Source organism: Hylobates moloch, unplaced genomic scaffold (genome assembly GCF_009828535.3).
Source record: "Hylobates moloch isolate HMO894 unplaced genomic scaffold, HMol_V3 SCAFFOLD_16, whole genome shotgun sequence".
Lineage (NCBI taxonomy): Eukaryota > Metazoa > Chordata > Mammalia > Primates > Hylobatidae > Hylobates > Hylobates moloch.
The window spans coordinates 11,977,132-11,999,555 of NW_026652291.1; the positions used below are offsets into that span (position 1 = coordinate 11,977,132).

The 22,424-nt window shown below is 34.9% G+C and overlaps 1 protein-coding gene across 19 annotated transcripts in view; it reads right to left on the reverse strand.

Moving 5' to 3' along the window:
* UNC79 (unc-79 homolog, NALCN channel complex subunit) overlaps nucleotides 1-22,424 on the reverse strand; it is a 294,353-nt gene that overhangs the window by 200,197 nt on the left and 71,732 nt on the right. The window contains exon 1 of one of the 19 annotated variants that reach the window (XM_058429529.1): nucleotides 2,903-3,688. The exons of the other annotated variants lie outside the window; for them this stretch is intronic. The gene's annotated coding sequence lies outside the window, so the exon portion shown is untranslated. Of the gene's footprint in view, nucleotides 1-2,902; nucleotides 3,689-22,424 lie in introns of those variants that run through there. 19 annotated transcript variants of the gene reach the window in all.

The following is a 22,424-nucleotide window of genomic DNA, read 5'->3' on the forward strand; positions in this document are numbered from 1 at the left end:
ATAATCACAACCAGTAGTTATCATCTGGATGATTCTGTAGCCCAAAGCACTTAGCTAACAATATTCCATCATTAAAAACATGTAAGAGGTTTATATGCTTGAGAGTAGGACATTTTTCTAAAGTGCCATATTTTAAACTCAAAGGACTATGTTGGCCTATTCTTAATATGTGGGAATTTGCAGATGAGAAGATATTATTACTTAGTTACATATTCAATTATAATTCAAAAATATATATTATTAATGATCCGAGCTAATTTATGTTCCAAACACTTTAGAAAATTTTCTACCTAGGAGCTTCCCAGCTTCAAACTTTCTATCTCATTGTTAGACCATGTATAAGATTATGTGTCTAGTTGAGGATTCAGGGAAATATAGTTACCTGAACCACTGACATTTAAAAATATATGACAGGTCTATTTATTTGAAAAGAAGACAAGAAATACAGACCAGAGACCACTACTATAATAAGATAGTATCATTTTGATCATATTTTTAGAGCACAACAAAGAAGAAATGAATGAGTACATGAACAGATTGATGAAGAAATAATTTGGGTATAGGTGCTTCATAACTATGAGATTAGTTTCCCACATATGGTAAAGTCAAGCTGAATATAAAGAGTTGCAACAAGTTTTCTTGTACAATTAGAGTAACATAGAAGAAAAAGCTGCCTTTAACCAGTACATGAATTGCAAAAACATGGAACATGTGCTGCATTCTTCTGATCCCAAACTCATGACAGACATCAGTAATCCATTACAGCATTCCTTCCTGCTGAGTCCAGAACTGGCCTTAGGATCCTTCTTATCACTGTGCTCCAAGAAGTCACCACTAATCAAAACAAAATTGGCATACAAGATAAAATATGCTAACCGTCTCCAAATCAGTGTATTATGAGAATGTTTGCAGATTGCTTTACAGAAGTTCATGATACGGGAAGAATAATATTCAAAACATATAACAATTCCTATGGCACAGGCAAACAAATTGAAGTGTGCACCAGCCACAGTAATTAGGGCTCTAAAGACTTCTATTCTGCCAGAAATAAATGCTTTTTTGTGGATAATGGAGATATCCAGGAGGTCCTACTGCTTTAATTTTGCATTCCATTTTTACTGAGTGTTGCTGTGTTAAGAACAGGTTGTAGGATAATCAATTTAGTTCATAAAAGCCACACTGGATTTAAACTTACTAGAACAATGATCTTAAGTTTTGCTATGTATCAAAAATCAACTGTCAAGATTTTAAAAATATGATGTCTGGAACCAATGTGAGATCTTCTGAATCAAAATGTTTGAGGATAGAACACAGGTATTTCTAATTGGGAAAAGCACTACAATTGATTTTGATATAAGGACAATCAGCATACCTTATCTTATGGCAAATATAGTCATAATAGATCACCATTCAAAAATAATAACAAAAAACATAGCGTAAAAACACAGCAGAAAAGAATTATCCTTTCAACTATGATAGAAAAATTGGTATTAGACTTGCCTTCCCACCATAAACAACTAGAAAACTAAAAAATATATGTTTGAAACACTATTTTCAGAAACTGGTCTCCAAGTAGTACAGGACAGTGATCCTTGAAAGAAGAGAAATAATGCAGTGAGCCCCACAATCGCCCTGGCTTTCTTCCTGACAGTAATTTCCAGACCTTGGCCCTAGAAGGGGAAAGATAAGCAGAGTAGTATGGTCTTGTTTTTAGTTGAGGGGACAAAAACTGGAGTTTATAGAGGCCAGGTGGCTGAAATTTGCTGAATAGAGTATGAAGGAAGAGGGAACTATGCAAAGAAAGAGATGCAGAAATCTAAATAGGAGTCCTTTTGAGTCTTTGGCTTTATACTAAGTAAAATGTATGTAAGGTAAAACTCCATGAGGCTGGATAGAGAAAAACTGTGAGGGTTCTGTGAGCTAAACGATTCCTAGAGCTTGTACAGGGCTGGAAGATATTCAAGGTCCAACCAGTCAGAGTAGAGGGAAATCACTAAATACTTGGAGCAATCATAGAAACTTTAGGAGGGTCATATCTTAGTAATAGGGCTAAACTAACATTAGAGAAAAAGTTACTCTAGGCTCACTCTAACAAAACCTAAGAATAGCCTTGAAATGGTCAGACTAATCCACAAGTAACTTGATTGCCAAAACAAACTTCAACATACTGTAATAGAAGACAGCAAAATTCAGACACTCAATAATGTAACAATCATGAAATCCAGCATCTAGTCAAAATTATTTGATATTTGAAAAGGGGGTAAAATGTCACTCATAACCAGGGGGAAAACAGATCAGCAGAAACAAACCCAGAAATTGTGGAGATGAAGTAGTTGGCAAAGAAGAACTTTAAAATAGTTATCATAAACGTTGGCAAAGGAAAGCATGAAGATGGGCATAATGAGGATAGAGATACGAGATATAATTTAAAAATTAAATGTGACTTTAAAAATCAGAAATACAACTTGAAAAACTCACTGAATGGGCTTAATAGAAGAATAGACAATGCAGAAGAAAAAATCAGTGAATTAGGAGACATAACAAAACTACCCAAACTGAAATAATGGAAGAAAAATAGAGATACAGTGAACTGTGGGAAAATTTCAGGCAGTTTTACCTTACATATATTTTACTTAGTATAAAGCCAAATTTTTATGATTGCTCCAAGTACATGTGATTTAAAGCGCAAAAGAAATAAAAGGGGGAAATATTTGAAGAGACAATGGCTAAAAATTTTCAAGTCTGATGAAAACAATCCACAAATCCAAGAAGCTCAATGAATCCTAGGCAAGATAAAAGCAAAGAAAATAACAACAAAATTCATTATAAACAAACTGATGAAAACCAATAAGAAGAAAATCTTAAAAGCAGCCAGGAGGGAAAAAAAAGACACGTTACTTACAGGGGAACAAAGATAAGAATGATCGCTGATTTCTCGTCAGAAACAATGCAAGCCAGAAGACAATGGAACGACATCTTTAATAGGCTGAAAGAAAAAAACTGTCAACCTAGAATTCTATACCCAGTGAAAATATCCTTCAAAAATGAGTATGAAATAAAGACTATTTGAAGACAAACACAAAATAAGAGAATTCATTTCCAGCTGAGCTCCACTACAAGAAATGTTAAAGGAAGTTTTTCAGGCTAAAGGAAAATGATACCAGATAGTAGCTCAAATTTACACAAAGGCATAAAGAGTGTTGGACATGGTAAGTATGCTGAATAACTACAGAAGGCTTTTTTACTCATATTAATATGTTGTTAAAAGCCGGTTGATTATTTAAAACAAAAAATAATAATAATGAATAGAGGCTAATAATATATACAGAAGTAAGATGTTTGGTAACAATAACAAAAAGGATAAGAGGGGTAAAATTAAAATATAAAAAGGCCTTACATTATATGTAAACTGATATAATTTGAGGTAGACTGTGAAGTTAAAAGTGCATATTACAAACCCAAGAGCAATTTTTTAAAGGTGGTATAGCTAACAATACAATACAGAACTAAAATGTAACACTAAAAATAATTAATTCAAAAAAGGCAAGATATCAAAAAGAAAAAAAAGGAACAGATGGGACAAATATAAAACAAGTGTAACATGATAGACTTCAGTCATACAAGTGTATCATGATAGGCTTCAATTCATACCAGAAATTACATTAAATGCCAATGGTCTAAACAATAATTTTACTAACATAAATGGTCTAAAAGGCAAAGATTGTGAAATAGGATTTAAGTTTTTTAAAACCCATGGCCCAATTACATGCTCCCTGTGAAAAACATATCTAAAATATAAAGGCTCAGATAAGCTAGAAGTAAACAGAAAAAGTTATATTATGCAATTATGGCATAATTATTATACCATAATTGAAATTATAAGAAAGCTGGAGTGTCTATACTAATATCAGAGAAATAGATTTCAGAACAAAGAATGTTACCAGAAAAACCAAGGCAATTTTACAGTGATGAAAGGGTCAATTAACCCAGAAAACATAAAAACCATAAATATTTGTACCCTTAGTAAGGTGAGAGAATTGAAAGAAGCATAACTGAAGTTGTAAATTTCCATAATCCTCTCTCAGTAACTGATAAAACAAGCAGACAGAAAATCAGCAAATATATAAGACTTGAAAACACTCTCAAACAACTTAATCTAATTTATAATGTTAGAAATCTCCACTCAACCACTGTGGAATACACATTGTTTTAAAGTACACATGCAACATTTATCAAGATAGATATTCCAGTCCATAAAATAAGTCTCAAAAATTTAGATGGAGCTACATCATACAGTATATTCTCTAGCCACAATAGAATTAAACTATAAACCAGTAACACAAAAGTATCTGAAAAATTACCAAATATTTACACATTAAAAAGCACACTTCTAAACAATCCATGAATGAAAGAAGAAACTTTAGAAAATATCCTGTACTGAAATACAATAAAAGCATACCATATATAATGAATTTCTGGGAAGCAACTAAAGCAATGATTAAATGGAAATTTATAGCTAAAAATTAGTATATAAGAAAATATTAATGATCTGAAATAAAAGGTTTATGCATCTACCTTAAGAAGATAAAAAAAGAACAAAACTCAGTAGATGGAAGAAAACAATAAAGAAACAGAAATCAATGAAATTGAAATCAGAAAATCAATAGATAAAATCAATAAAATAAAAAACTGGTTCTTTGAAAAGTCCCAAAAAATTGATAAGCCCCAGCATCCTGATGGACAAAAAAAAAATGAAAATTCATGAATTACCAATATCAGGAATGAAAGGTAGAACATTACTACAGATCCTACAGACATGCTAATAAATTTGAAAACTTGGATGAGATGCTAACATTCCTTAAAAGGCAGAAATAACTCACTATAACACAATAAAAGTAAAAAAAAAACATAACTATTAAAATACATTCACAACATAAAACATTTCCCTAAAAGAAACCCCAAGTCCATGTGGCTTCACCAGTAAATTCTATTAATCATTGAAAGAATAAATAATACAGATCTTACATAAACTCTTTCAGAAATTAGAAGAGAAAAAAACATTTTCCAACTCATTTCATGAGGTCAGTGTTACTCTGTAAATGGAACCAGATGAAGACATTATAATTAAATAAAACAAAACAATATCTCTCATAAATGTAGGAGCCTGAACACTTAACTTAGAAAATTAAATCTTGGCCAGGCGCAGTGGCTCACGCTTGTAATCCCAGCACTTTGGGAGGCTGAGGCAGGCGGATCATGAGGTCAGGAGATCAAGACCACGGTGAAACCCCGTCTCTACTAAAAATACAAAAAAATTAGCCAGGCGTGGTGGCGGGCGCCTGTAGTCCCAGCTACTCGGAGAGGTTGAGGCAGGAGAATGGCGTGAACCCAGGAGGCAGAGCTTGCAGTGAGCCGAGATTGCGCCACTGCACTCCAGCCTGGGCGACACAGCGAGACTCTGTCTCAAAAAAAAAAAAAAAAAAGAAAATTAAATCTAGCAATATAATACAGCATGACAAGATGAGTTCATCCCAAGAATGCAAGATTGCATTTCACACACACACACACACACACACTCACATATACATATGGACCAAATGGAAATTCTAGAAGTGAAAAATATAATAGGGGGGCAGAATTTGGAGAATGTTGGTCAAAGGCTACAAAGCTTTAGAAAGAAAAGATATATAATAACCGAAATTAAAAACATAATTAGGAGGCTAAAGAATTTGAGAACAGGAAGACATGTCAGAAAAAGATTCAGTGTGAAGCACAGAAAGATGAAATGGTGGGGGATGGGGAATACAAAAAATAGGCATAAAAGGCATACCGTTGCCAAGAAAATCAATGTAATTTACCATATTAACAGAATGAAGGGAAGAAATCATATAATCATCTCAATAGAAAGAGAAAATGCATGTGACCAAAATTGACATTCATGATTAAAGCTCTCAGTAAACTAAGAACAGACAGTAATTTCCTCAATCTGGTAAAAAAAAAAAAAAAAGCTATGAAAAACCTACAGTTAACATAATAATTTAATGGTGAAAACTCAAATACTCTCCCCAAAGATTGGGAGAAAGAACAAGGACATCCACTCTCAGCACTTCTATTCAAGTGGAGATATTAAGCAGTGCAAAAAAAAAAAAGAGAAGGATAGAAAGGAAAAAAGGGAGAAAGGAAAGAAGGGGAAGAAAGAGAGAAAAGGAAAAGAGGAGAAAAAGAAAGAGAAAAGAAGGGAGGAAGGATGGAAGGGAGGGATGGAGAAAGGGAGAGAGGAGTGGAGAGAGGGGAGGAAGGAACGAAGGAAGGATGGAAGGAAGGAAGGAAGGAGGGAGGGAGGGAGGGAGAGAGGGAAGGAAGGAAGGAAGGAAGGAAGGAAAAAAGAAAGGCATACAAACTAGAAAGAAAAGAAAAAATAAAAATTATTTGCAGAGAGCATAATCAGGTATACAGAAAATCTTAAGAAACTTACAAAAAAGCCACAAAAACTAAGAAGTGAATTTAGCAAGGTTGCAGGGTATTTGTAGAGTACCAATAAACAAGTATAATATTAAAATTTTTAAACACTATTTATAATAGCATATAAAATCATAAAATATTTAGGAGCACCTTTAACAAAATATAAGATCTGTACACTAAAAACTAGCAAATATTATTGAAAGAAATTAAAGACCTAAATAAATGGATAAATATACCATGTTCATGGATGAGAAGACTCAGTATTGTTAAGATGTCAATTCTCCCCAAATTAAACTATATAGTCAATGTAATCTCATTCAAAAATCCAAGCAGAGGTCAGATACAATGGCTCACACCTGTAATCCCAGCACTTTGGGAGGCTGAGGCAGGCAGATCACCCTAAGGTCAAGAGTTTGAGACCAGCCTGGCTAATATGGTGAAACTTCATCTCTACTAAAAATACAAAAATTAACCAGGCATAGTTGCACATGCCTGTAATCCCAGCCTCTCAGGAGGCTGAGGCAGGAGAATCACTTGAACTGGAGAGGCAGAGGTTGCAGTGAGCTGCGATCATGCCACTGCACTCCAGCCTGGGCAACAGAATAAGACTCCATCCCCTACTCCCCCAAAAAACAATATCCAAGCAGATTGTTTTGTAGAAATTACAAACTGATAGTAAAATTCATATGAAAATGCAAAGGTACTAAAATAGCCCAAAAAATTCTTTAAAAGAACAAATCTGGAGTATTTACACTACATAATTTTATGTATTAAAATAGCCCATAAAATTTTTAAAAGAGCAAATCTAGAGGATTTATACTACATGATTCTAAAATATGCTACAATGCTACAGTAATCAAGATTACATGATATTGGTGTAAGGATAGACAACAAAACAAAATAGAGAGTTTAGAAATAGACACATACACATATGGTTAATTACTATTCAACAAAAGGGTCAAGGTAATTCAATATGGAAAAGATACTCTTTTCAACAAATTGAACTGAAACAACTGGATATCCTTAAAGGAAAAACAAATCCAACCCTTACCTCTCGCTATATACAAAAATTGATTCCAAATAGATCATATACTTAAATGTAAAATCTTAAACTATGTAACTTCTAGAAGCATAGAATTTCTTTACAACCTTAGGAGAGACCAAAAAAAGGACCACAAAAGAAAAAAAAAGATAAATTTCAATTAATTTATCAAAATTAAAATCTCCTCTTTGAAATACCTGAACAGGGAAGCCCCTGAATGAGAGAGTATATTCACATTATGTTGACAAAAGTCTTATATTTTGAACATACAATATAATAAGATAATAAAATAAACACCCCAATTTAAAAATGAGCAAAAAGTTCATTGGTAACTTCACATATACACACAAAGGGTAAGCAAACCTTAGAAGGTAAGAATATAGAGGGAAAGATAAATATATGAAATTAGTGGTTACAGTAGCCACAGAGCACAAACAATGAAAATCTGACCTAAGAATTATACCCTTTCCCCAGAAGCAAAATTAAGTTCTCTCTGAAGGTATCCATCATACTAAGTCTCAAATTAGCTTTATGGTTTTTATATCTATTGTCTTGAACACAATAAAAAACAACCACACAAACAAGAAGACAAGAAAACAAAAGAAACAACAGACAAAAGAATCAGAATCTCCAGGGATCCAGAACACTGAGTCATCAGAAACAGATTTTAAAATAACTATGCTTAATATGTTCTATAAAGTAGAAGATAAGAGAATATCATCAAAGAACTGGAAATACACACACACACACACACACACACACACACACACTCTCACATATACATATGGACCAAATGGAAATTCTAGAAGTGAAAAATATAATGGGGGGTAGAATTTGGGGAATGTTGGTCAAAGGCTACAAAACTTTAGAAAGAAAAGATATATAATAACCAAAATTAAAAATATAATTAGGAGGCTAAAGAATTTGAGAACAGGAAGACATGTCAGAAAAAGATTCAGTGTGAAGCACAGAAAGATGAAATGGTGGGGGACGGGGAATACAAAAAATATGCATAAAAGGATGTATGAGAGAAAGGTCTAACATAAATACCATTAGAATTCCAGAAAGAGGGATGAGAATGTGTCAGAAGCCACTTTTGAAGAGATAAGGAAACTTCCAGTTACAACCATAATAAAAAGCTGGTATTGAATTTATCTTTCCACTGGACAAACTGGTTTCAGACGTTGGGCATAGATACAGCACAGGGTTGCTCTCTTTTTTAAAAAGTAAAGCATACAAGTTAAGTTCTACATTCACCTTGGCTTTCTGCCTGGTGATATTTCCAAACTGCGGCATAGAAAAATGGAACTCAGTAAGAAATCAGCATTTTTGGTGGGTAGAAGAAACAGATTTTCAGTGGGTAGAGAAATCAAAATAAAGAAATGCTAAGGCGGATGGAATTTGTGAGTAAAGGTAGAGAACAGAGGAGAGCTTCCGAGAAGAGGTATCACAGATCAATGGAAGGGCATCCCTCAGGTCCTTGGCCTGCATGTGCTCACAGCAAACTTCTGCAAGGACTAGCAAAGAACTCTGCTCTATGGTTGAACGCAGAACAGAGATTTTGGAGGTCACACAGGGCTAGGTATATGTTGTATTTCCAATGTAGCCAAAGAAAAGAACTTTAGTGAACACACCAGAAATTCAGGAGACAATAGTTGGTAACAGATAGGTCACACCTTAGGAATGAAGACTGTGCTCTAGGCCTAAGTTTAAAAATTTGTAGACATAGAGTTGTTCATAGTAATCCTTCACTATCCTTTTAATGTCCATGAGATCAGGAAATAATCATCTCTGTTTAATAATCTCTATTTCCTTTCTGATATTAGAAATGTGTGTCTAATGTCTTTTCCTCTTTTTCCCTGGTTAGACTGGCTACAAGCTTATTGATTTTTTAAAAAACAGTTTTTAATTTTGTTGATTTTTCTCTATGTTTTCCTGTTTTAAATCTTACTGACTTGTTCTCTAATTTTTGTTATTTATTTTCTTATGCTTGCTTTAGGCTTAAATTGCTCTTCTTTCTCTAGTTTCCTAAAGTAGAAGATTATAGCATTGATTTTACATGTTCCTTCTTTCTACTCTATGTCTTCAGTGCTATAAATATCCCTCTAAACACTGCTTTCACTACATAACACAAATATTGAAGATAATGCTACAGGAGTCATAGTTATACACTAGGACTAAAGGCAAAACTGAAATATAGTTGGCTTAACAAGTTATAAATCTAAGTCCTTGGGAAGAGAAGGTCAGATAAAGAGAGGCTGGTTAACAGGTACAAACAGACAGAAGGAATAAGTTCCAATATTTGATAGTAGAGTAGGTTGACTGTATTTAACAACAATGTATTGTATATTTCAAAACACCTAGGAGAGGACTTGAAATGTCCCCAGTGCATAGAAATAATAAATCCTTGAGGTGATGGACACCCCAAATACCATGACTTGATCATTACACAGTCTATGCAGGTAACAAAATATCAGGCCATAACAAAAACGTATGGGATACTTTACATTCCATAAAAATGTACAATTAGACCAGACACAGTGTCTCATGTCTGTAATCCCAGCACTTTGGAAAGCTGAGGCAGGAGGATCACTTGAACCCAGGATTTTGAGACCAGCTTGGACAACATAGGGAGACCCATCTCTACAAATAATAAAAAACTAGCCAGGTGTGTTGGTCATGCCTGTAGTCCCAGCTACTTAGGAGGCTGAGGTGGGAAGATCACTTGATCTCAGGAGTTCAAGATTGCAGTGAGCTATGATTGTGGTGCCACTGCACTCCAGCCTAGGAAAGAGTGAGACTGTGTTAGGAAGGAAGGAAGGAAAGAAGGAAGGAAGGAAGGGACAGAAGGAGGGAGGGAGGGAAAAACAAAAAAGCAAAAATATGTACAAGTAAAATTTTTTTAAAGACTAGAGATCAAGAAGGCTATAAAATCTGAAAATTTAAAATAAAAATAAATAAAGCTAAGCATTGATGCAAGAAGGTGATCCACCAGTAACTTCTGACCAGCAAATACAAAATACAAAATTCAATGCTTTTTAGAGTAAATAAAATAGTTCGGAGTCTCTACAACATATTCTTTACAATGTCCATCATACAATAAAAAATTTACAAGACATGTGAAAGGACTAGAAAATGTGATCCATAATCAAAAGGAAAAGAGTGAAAAGAAGCAAATGACCTAGACTCATTTCAAATTAAAAATAAGAATTTTAAAATAAGTAGTTCAAATATATTAAAGAATATACAGAAATAGATCATTCAGATGAAAATTCCCAGAGACAGATGAAAACTGTAAAAAATAGCTAAAAGAAAATTCTAGACCTAAAAACATAATTAGAAAAGATAGCATACATAAAATTACTAACTCATTGACTGGACTTTTAAAAAATATTGGACACAGCAGAAGAAAAGATCAGTGAACTTGAAAAATTAATACAAATCCAAACTAATGCACAGGTAAACATTTTTTAAAAATGGAGTATTTGATACCTCTGGAAAAAGTACCAAATATTTTTTTAAACTCCCGGAATGAGAGGAGAAAAAAGAAATGACAGCATAAATATCTGGATAAAATAATATCCCAAATTTTTCCAAAACTGACGAAGAACACAAAAACAAAGATTCGAGAAGCTCAGCAAACCCCAAGCAAAATAAGTACAAAAACCACCACACTCAAGCAGAACATAATGAAAGTACTAAATACTGGCCGGGCGCGGTGGCTCACGCTTGTAATCCCAGCACTTTGGGAGGCCGAGGCGGGCGGATCACGAGGTCAGGAGATCGAGACCACGATGAAACCCCTCTCTACTAAAAACACAAAAAATTAGCCAGGCGTGGTGGTGGGCACCTGTAGTCCCAGCCACTCGGAGAGGCTGAGGCAGGAGAATGGCGTGAACCCGGGAGGCGGAGCTTGCAGTGAGCCGAGATTGCGCCACTGCACTCCAGCCTGGGCGACAGAGCGAGACTCCGTCTCAAAAAAAAAGAAAAAGAAAGTACTAAATACCAAAAATAAACAGAAAATCTTTCAAAGAGGCAGAGAAAAATATCATACTACATTTAGAGGTACAATTACAAGAATAATATGTAATTTCCTGTTGGCTACAATGAATTGACACCTTTCAAGAATTAAATGAGAGAAGCAACATTCACTAATTACAACAGAATTACCACAGATATCAAAACAAAAAAGTAACTAGAACCCAGATATTTGCAAGTTAAACTACTCTCCTAAATAACACAGGCAATAAAGATAGAGCAATTAAAATGTCTAAATATTTTTAAATGAATGCTAGTAAAGACCCAAAATATCAAAATCTGTGGGATGCAGCAAATGTAGAACTTAGAGGGAAGTTGGTAATTTTAAATGGATAATTAGAAAAAATTAATGTTGGAAATAAACAATCTAATTTTTTAATCCCAAGAAGCTAGGAAAAAGAAGAAAAAATTAAATTCAAGAAAGTAAAAGAAACAAGATAGTAAAGATAAAAGCAGAAAACAATGATACATAAAGAACACAACTTTTATCGTTTTTCTGTTTTTTGTTTATTTGTTTTAGTTTATGTAAGCATTTGGTGAAATTTAAGAACTGGTCATGCGCAGTGGCTCATGCCTGTAATCCCAGCACTTTGGGAGGTGAAGGCAGGTGGATCACGAGGTCAAGATATCGAGACCATCCTGGCCAACATAGTGAAACCCCATCTCTATTAAAATACAAAAATTAGTTGGGCGTGGTGGCACATGCCTGTAATCCCAGCTACTCGGGAGGATGAGGCAGAAGAATTGCTTGAACCCAGGAGGCAGAGGCTGCAGTGAGCCGAGATCGCACCACTACACTCCAGGCTGGTGACAAAGCGAGATTCTGTCTCAAGATAAATAAATAAATAAATAAATATAAAAAATAAAAACTATTCAGAATAAAATATGTAAATCAACTGGAAATAAAATTTAACTTTCTGAAACTGATATAAAGGAGATTTGCAAAACCCTATGGCTAATAGCATACTTAATGGTGAAATATTCCATCAAGTTAGGAACAAAGCAACAATATCTAATATGGCTTGGATTTGTTTCCTCACTCAAATCTCATGTCAAATTGTAATCCTCAGTGTTGGAGGAGCAGCCCAGTGGGAGGTAACTGGATCGTGGGAGTGGATTTCCCCTTTGCTGTTCTCATAATAGTGAGTGAGTGCACAGAGAATTGGTTGTCTAAAAGTGTGTGGCACCTCCCCACCACCTCTCCCTCCTGCCACCGTGTGAAGATGTGTCTGCTTCCCCTTTACCTTCCACCATGATTGTAAGTTTCTTGAGGCCTCTGCAGAAGCAGAGCCAATTAAACCTCTTTTCTTTATAAACTACCCAGTTGCAGGTATTTCTTTATAGCAGTGCACGAACAAACTAATACAGAAAATTCATACTAGAGAAGTGGGGCATTGCTATAAATATACCTGAAAATGTGGAAGCCACTTTGGAACTGGGTAATGGGCAAAGGTTGAAATAGTTGGGAAGGCTCAGAAGAAGACAGGAAAATGACAGAAAATTTGGAACTTCCTAGAGACTTGTTAAATTGTTGTGACCGAAATGCTGATAGTGATATGGACAATGAATTCCAGGCTGAGGCAGTCTCAGATGGAGATGAGGAACTTATTGAGAACTGGAGTAAAGGTCACTCTTGCTATCCTTCAGCAAAGAGAATGGCAGAATTGTGCCGCTGCTCTAGGGATCTGTAGAACTTTGAATTTGAGAGAGATGATTTAAGGTATCTGTCAGAAGAAATTTTTAAGCAGCAAAGCATTCACAATGTGGCCCGGCTGCTTCTAACAGTGCATGCTTATATTCATCAGCAAAGAGATTATCCAAAACTGAAACTTACATTTAAAAGGGAAGCAGAGCATAAAAGTTTGGAAAATTTGCAGCCTGACCATGTGGTAAAAAATAAAAACCCATTTTCTGGGGAGGAATTCAAGCCAGCTGCAGAAATTTGCATAAGAGGAACCAAATGTTAATATCCAAGACAATGGGGAAAATGTCTTGAAGGCATTTCAGAGAACTTTGTGACACCACCTCACATCGCAGCCCCAGAGGCCTAGGAGGAAAGAATGGTTTCATGGGCAGGGCCCCGCTGCCCTGCACAACCTCAGGACACTGTTCTCTGTATTATAGCCACTCCAGCTCCAGCTGTGGCTAAAAGGGCCCCAAATACATCTCAGGCCACTGCTCCAGAGACTGCAAGCCATAATCCTCTGTGGCTTCCGTGTGGTGTTAAGCCAGAGGGTATGCAGAGGGTAAGAGTTGACGCTTGGGAGCCTGTGCCTAGATTTCAGAGGATGTATGGAAATGCCTGGATGTCCAGGCAGAAATCTGCTGCAGGGATAGAGCTCTCATGGAGAACCTCTACTAGGGCAATATGGAGTTGAAGCCCCTACACAAAGTCCCTATGGGGGCACTGTCTAGTGGAGCTGTGAGAAGAGGGCCACCGTCCCCCAGACCCCAGAATGGTAGATCCATCGATGGCTTGCACCATGCACCTGGAAAAGCTGCAGGCACTCAACACCAGCCCATGAAAGCAGCTGCAGGGGATGTACCTTGCAGAACCACAGGAGCAGAGCTGCCCAATCCCTTGGGAGCCACTCCCTTGCATTAGTGTGGCCTGAATGTGATACATGGAGTCAAAGTAGATTATTTTGGAGCTTTAAAATTTAATGACTGCCCTGCTGGGTTTCAGACTTCATGGGCCATGTAGCCCCTTTGACTTGGCCAATTTCTCCCTTTTGAAAAGGGAGCATTTACCCAATGCCTGTATCCCCATTATAATCTGGAAGTAACTAACTTGTTTTTTATTTTACAGGATCATAGGTGGAAGGGACGTGCCTTATCTCAAATGAGACTTCAGGCTGTTGACTTTTGAGTTAATGCTGGAATGAGTTAAGACTTTGGAAGACTGTTGGGAAGGCACGATTGTGTTTTGAAATGTGAGAATGACATGATATTTTGGAGGCGCCAAGGGTGGAATTATATTATTTGGATTTGTGTCCTCATCCAAATCTTATGTTGAATTGTAATTCCCATGGTTGGAGGAGGGGCCTGGTGAGGGGTGATTGGATCATGAGAGTGGATTTCCCCCTTGCTGCTCTCATGATAGTGAGTGAGTGCTCAGAGAATCGGTTGTTTAAAAGTGTGTGTACACCCTCCCCCCACCAGCCATGTGAAGATGTGCCTTCTTCCCCTTCACCTTCTGCCATTATTTTAAGTTTCCTGAGGCCTCCCCAGAAGCAGAAGCCTGTACATCCCACAGAACCACAAGCCAATTAAACCTCTTTATAAATTAACAAGTTTCAGGTATTTCTTTATAGTGGTGTGAGAACAGACTAATGCAATATCCATTCTTATCAATTCTATTCAACAGACTTTCTTTTGTGAAAGTACTGGACAATAAAACAAAGAAAGAAAACAGCAATAAGTGATATAAAGATTTGAAAGGAAGTAGCCAGATGACACCATTGCCTATATAGAAAATCCAACTAATAAACAAAGTACTAGAATAATTGAATTTAGCAAACTCATGAGATAAAAGATCAATATGTAAAACTCAACTGGATTTCCTTACACAAGCAATAAACAATTGGAAATTAAATTTTAAAATAATGCCATTTACAATGGCATAAAAAATTCAAACACCTAGGAATTCGTTTAACAAAAGAAATGTAAGACTTCTACAGTGAAAAATACAGAGCACCACTGAGAGAAATTTTAAAAGACCTAACTAACAGAAAGATATACCACATTCAGGGATTCAAAAATCCAATATTGTTAAGATGCCATTTCTTTCCAAATGGAATCACAGATTAACACAATCCAGATTAAAATCCCAGCAGGATTATTTTGGCAGAAATTCTTGTTGTTGTTGTTGTTGTTGCTGTTGCTGCTGCTGCTGCTGTTTTTAATAAACAGAGATAGGGTCTCACCATGTTGCCCAGACTGGTCTTGACCTCCTGGCCTCATGTGACCCTCCCACCTCAGCCTCCCAAAGTGCTAGAATTACAGGTGTGAGCCACCATGCCTGGCCTTTTTTTGGGTTTAGTGTTTTTGTTTTTTTTTTTTGACAGAAATTGAAAATTGAAAGCTGATACTAAAATTTAAATGGAAATGCAAAGTCTCTAAAATAGCCAAAGTAGTCAAAGAAAAAGAACAAAGATACAGATTCGAACTATCTGATTTCAAGCTATAACATACAATTATTTAAGACAATTGTATTGGTGTACAGACAGAGACACAAATAAATGAAAACAAACACTGTCCATAAATAAACCCACATAAATATGACCAAGGGGCCAATATAATTCAAAGGAGAGAAAATAATCTTTTCAACAAAGAGCACTGGAAATAAGGAAATATAAATCATAAGGAAGACAATAAGCCACAGCCATCATACACAAAAATTAAACTTAAGACAGATAATAGACTTAAATGGAAATATAGACCTTCTGGAAGGAGAAAATGTTTACAATCTTGGAGAAGGCAAAGATTTCTTAGGACATGAAAGGCATTAACCATAAGAGCAAAAATGATACATTTCAGTTTACCAGAATTAAAAACTCATGCTCATCAAAAAAGACACTGTTAAGGAAATAAAAGAGTAACCCCAAGACTGGAATAAAATATTTGTATTATATAAATCTGACAAATGACTTGTGTCAAACTAAATGAAGAACAACTACATATCAACAACAGAGAAAATAAAGAACCCAATCAATAATTGGTAAAAGACTTTCTCAGGTACTTCATAAGATACAGGAATAACCAATAATTATATAAAAATGTGCTCAACAGCAGTCATCAAAGAAATTTAAGTTAAAGCCACAAGATACACACTCACCAGAATGGCTAAAATTAAAAACACGGACAATTGCAAGTGATAGCAGAGTGGAGAGCAACTGAAACTCTCATAAATTGTTGGATGAAATGTAAAATGGCATAAACACTTTAGAGAACTGTTTAGATATTTCTTATAAACTCTATGACCCAGCAATTCCAGTCCTAGGTATATACCCAAGAGAAATAAATGCGTAAGTCCACAAAAAAACTTGTATAAGATATTCATAGCAGCTTTATGTATATTGGCTAAAAACTGAAAACAACCCAAATATACATCAATAGAAGGTTGATAAACAAATGACATATCCATGCAATGGAATACTTAGCAATAAAAAAAAGAACTACTAATATCCACAATAACATGGACTAATCTCAGTAATATGTTGACTGAATGGAGTCAGAAATGAAAAAATATATCGTATTTGATCTCCATTTACATGAATACCTGAATTAGATGAATATATGAATTATGTAGAAACCAGAATAGTGATCACTTCAGAATGAGAGAAGGGGATGGTGTTTGGAAAAGGCATACCGTTACTTTCTGGGTTGATGGAAACATTCCATTATCTTTATTTGGATGATGACTACATGAGCATTATACATTTGTCATAATTGACCCAGCTGTACATTTGATACTTGTGTATCTAACTTATGTAAAATATATCTTAATAAAGTACTATCATTAACAAAAGAGAGATAAGCCTGACAACTTTCCACTGACAAAATACATCAAGCCACAGATCAACATGTCCTATGAACCCCTCCAAAAAGACAAACATACATAATATCATAACTAGATATATCATAGTAAAGCTGCCAAAAATTAAAAAAAGAGAAAACTTTTAAGACAAAGAAAAAAAAAGTTTACCCTCAAAAGAGTAACAATTGGCAATTGAGTTTGATAGAAAGTCAATTTTTTATAGAAACAATGAAAATGAGAAAATCATGAAAAACCTTCAAAGTATGAAAAATAAAATGACTGCCAATCAAGGCTAGCCTGGCCAAGATGGTGAAATCCTGTCTCTACTAAAAATACAAAAATTAGCCAGGCATGGTGGCAGGTGCCTGTAATCCTAGCTACTCGAGAGGCTGAGGCAGGAGAATTGCTTGAACCCAGGAGGCAGAGGTTGCAAGTAGCTGAGATCACGCCATTGCACTCCAGCCTGGGTGACAAGAGCAAAACTACGTCTCAAAAAAAAAAAAATTGTATACATTGAGAAAATAGCCTTAAGAAACAAAGGCAAAGCAAACATTTTCAGACAAACACTAACTGAGAAAACGTATCTTCAGTAGAATGGCACTAAAGGAAATATAAAAGGATATTATTTTAAAAAACTTCAATCCCAGATAGGAGCTTAGAGATACAAAAAGGGAAAAATAGCAAGAAAAAGGAAAATATAATCTAACTGACTGCACTAAACAACAGTAATTATGTTTTGTGGAATATATATATATTATATATATATAAAAAATAAAGTATAGCATGGAAGTCAGGAGGGAGTAAATGGAGTTAAAATCTTCTGCCACTTAACACAAAAATATAAAAGTACTACTTTATACTGGACACTGATAAGTCAGAATGCATGATATAATCTCTAGGGTAATGATTGAAAGAATAGTAGAGGACTAAACTTACTAAGCCAAAGATGGGATGATGAAATATTTAAATATACTTAATCAGTGCAAAAGAGGCAAAAAAAAAAAAAGAGAAAAAAGAACTCAAACAAATTTACAAGAAAAAAACAAACAACCCCATCAAACAGTGGGCGAAGGACATGAACAGACTCTTCTCAAAAGAAGACATCTATGCAGCCAAAAAACACATCAAAAAATGCTCATCATCACTGGCCATCAGAGAAATGCAAATCAAAACCACAGTGAGGTACCATCTCACGCCAGTCAGAATGGCCATCATTAAAAAGTCAGGAAACAACAGGTGCTGGAGAGGATATGGAGAAATAGGAACACTTTTACACTGTTGGTGGGACTGTAAACTAGTTCAACCATTGTGGAAGTCAGTGTGGCGATTCCTCAGGGATCTAGAACTAGAAATACCATTTGACCCAGCCATCCCATTACTGGGTATATACCCAAAGGATTATAAATCATGCTGCTCTAAAGACACATGCACATGTATGTTTGTTGCGGCACTATTCACAATAGCAAAGACTTGGAACCAACCCAAATGTCCAACAATGATAGACTGGATTAAGAAAATGTGGCACATATACACCATGGAATGCTATGCAGCCATAAAAATTGATGAGCTCATGTCCTTTGTAGGGACATGGATGAAACTGGAAAACATCATTCTCAGTAAACTATCGCAAAGACAAAAAACCAAACACCACATGTTCTCACTCATAGGTGGGAATTGAACAATGAGAACTCATGGACACAGGAAGGGGAACATCACACTCTGGGGACTGTTGTGGGATGGGGGGAGGGGGAGGGACAGCATTAGGAGATATACCTAATGCTAAATGACGAGTTAATGGGTGCAGCACATCAACGTGGCACATGGATACATATGTAACAAACCTGCACATTGTGCACATGTACCCTAAAACCTAAAGTATAATAAAAAAAAAGAGAGAGAGAGAAAAGAAAAAAGAAGCAGGAAAAATAGATTGCAATAGAAAATTGTGGATTTAAAGTCAAATATACCAGTAACTACATTACATATATATAGGCTAAATGCTCCAATTAAAAGGCAAAAATTATAAGTCTTGGGTTTAAAGAACTATACGCTGATTACAAGACACACATAAAATATTAAGAATACAAAAAAATTGAAAATTAAAAGATGGGAAAAGTTATACCATGCAAACACTCATGAAAGCTGGTATAGCTACATTAGTATAAGACCAAGTAGATTTTAACACAAAAGTATTAGAAGAGATAAAGATATGCACTTCATAATGGTAAAAGTTTCAATTAGCTGGGAAAATACTGCATTCTAAACTTGTATACACCTAATAATGCAGCCTGAAAATACATAAAGCAAACATCGACAGAACTACAAACAGGAATAGACAAATCCACAGTCATAGTAAGAGATTTTTAACACCCTGTTCTTGGTAACAGATAGAAGAAATGGGCAAAAATCTAATGAGAATATACAGGATTTGAATTAAACAATTACAAATTTGATTTCATTGACACATGTAGAACACTGCACAAACAACTGCCAAATAGAAGTTCTTTTTATGTTCTTGAGTTCTTTTTAAGTTCTTTACACAGGAACATTTACAAAAATGACCATATGCTCAACCCTAAAGAAAGTGTTAAAAATGTCAATGGAATGAAATAATACAAAGTATGTTATCTGACCACAGAAGGATAAAGCTATAAATCTCCTTCTAAATGACCCATGGGTCAAAGAAGAAACCATGAAGGATTTAGAAATCAGCATAGCACAGGATTTAGGAATCAGCATAGCACAGTGAGATTTAAGTCACTGCAATAAGGCAAGAGGACATAAAAGGCTTATGGATTGAGAAAGACATTAAATGTATATTATTCAACAATAATATAATTGTGCATATTAAAGTAATTTTTAAGCAAGACTACCATAATAAATTATTAGAACTGAAAAGTGACTTGGCAAAGTTGCTGGATACAAGACCAATATACTAAAAATTAATTGCATCTACATACTAGCAACAAAGAGTTAGACAATGTATATTTGACAATAATATTCTAAAAATAAATATGTAGGAATAAACTACATGAGAGATATGTAAGATATCTACACATCTACATCTAGTAGAAAACTAGAAAAGGGATTGAGGGCAACTTAAAACAAGCCTAAATAAATGAAGAGATATACCATGTTCATGGATTAGAAGATTCAATATTATAAAGAAGTCAGTTTCCCAAATTGATCAAGATTATCTCAACACAGATTCAAGAAAATCCCAATCAAAATCCTAGCAGTATGAGTGTTTGTATATGTTTAACTTGACAAACTCTTTAACTTAGCAAAGAGCTAGGAATAGGCAAGATATTATTGAAGGAGGAGGAAGAAATGGAGGAGGAGGAGAAAGAACAGAAAGAGGAGAAGGTAGGTGAAGACAAGGAAGATGAAGAGAGCAATAATAACAAGGTAAAGGACTTGCACAGGTGGATATAAAATTTTATTATTAAGCTACAGTAATTAAAACAGTATGGTATTGGTAAAAGGAAAAATAAACCAGCTGAACTAAGAATCCAGAGACAGAACCATTTTTAAATAGACAATTGATTTATGACAAAAATGGCACCACAGAGTAGTAAGGAAAGAATAATATTTTCAATAAATAATGTTGAGTCAACTGGCTATCCATAAGAGAAGAGATTGGCCATTACCTCATACCATATAGAAAAATTAATTCCAGATACATCTAAAAGATGAAAAACAAAGATTATAGAAGATGACAAAAAAGCATTATAATTTTGGGGTAGGGAAGGATTTTCTTAGATAGGACATGAAAAGGATTAAATATGAAGACAAAGAATGCTAAGTTGATAATATTAAAATAAAATAACTTTATTTAATGATAAGACGTTATTGAAAAATAAAAAACAAGATATTTGCAACATATATAACTGACCAAGATCATATAAGAGGATATTCAAATGGCAAATAAACATAGGAAGAAATGTTCAGCTTCACTAGTAATCAGGGAAATGCAAATTATAATCATAAGATACTTCTACATGCCATTGAAAATGGCTAAAATTTTTAAAACTAACAAAACCAATAATAACCAAAATGTGGAAAATAAGACAAAAAGAACTCTCATACACTACTAATGAGAGGACAAATTAATACAGCTACTTTAGAAAGCTGTTTGCCATTATCCATTAAAGTTGGATATATGTACATCCTCCAATCCAGGAATTCCACCTTAGGCACCTAAAAGAAATATATGCAAGTATGCACCAAAAGACATATACAAGGATGTTCATAGGAACGTTATATATAAAAGCCAGAAAGTGGGAATAATCCAAAAGTCCACTAATAATAGAATGGATAGGTAGACTATGGTATATTTATTTGGTAGAATAGGCACAGCAATAAAAAAATGAACAAAGTACAGTTATCCTCAACACCATGAACAAATCACATACACACAACACACACACACACACACACACACACACACACACACACACAAATAAATAATGAGTTATTCCATTTCTATAAAATTCTAAAACAGACAAAACTGATCTTGGGTATTGGAAGTCATGTCAGTAGTTACCTTTGGGGTATAAGAGGGAACATATGGTAGGAGGTGGTCCATGAACACTTATAAATTTGTGATTTTCTGCATGTATACAAGGCACAGGTAAAAAAGTTTTAAAACATTTTTAATTATGTAGAGATAAGATTGAGTTAATAAAAAAGATAACTAAGAACTCAATGTGACATAAAAAAACTGGTAGACCTTCTTGCACTTAACTTGTATACAACTCAAAAATCCAATTGTACTGATGTGATATTTGGTAGCCTAGACCAAAATTTCACCTTGTAGTACTGTCTTGAGTTATTCTCTATCTGCTTTTGCAACAGTCTGTGTCTTAAAAAGGTACAGTCCCTGTCTTGGAAATGTAGAGTGTGTTTCTTGGAGATGTATATCTTGTGTAACATCTTTTGTCCTATAGTTCAAATGGAAACTAAACAATAATTGCTGCTGTTCTTTACTAACAAAGGCTAAATTATTTTCTAGTTGGGACACTGTAACAGGAAAATTGCTAAATAATTTCTTTCTCTCCCACAGAAGCAGAGAAGCATAGAACAACATAATGGCTATTTTCATTGTCAAGAAACTTAAGTTACAATTTTTTGCATTTTTTTTAAACAGGAGAAAAAGTCATTTTAATTATATACATACACATGGGAGTCCCACAAAAATATGAGACATCAATTTTTTGCATCTTTTTTTTTTTTTTTTTTTTTTTGAGACGGAGTCTTGCTCAGTTACCCAGGCTGGAGCGCAGTGGCGCGATCTCAGCTCACTGCAAACTCTGCCTCCTGGGTTCACACCATTCTCCTGCC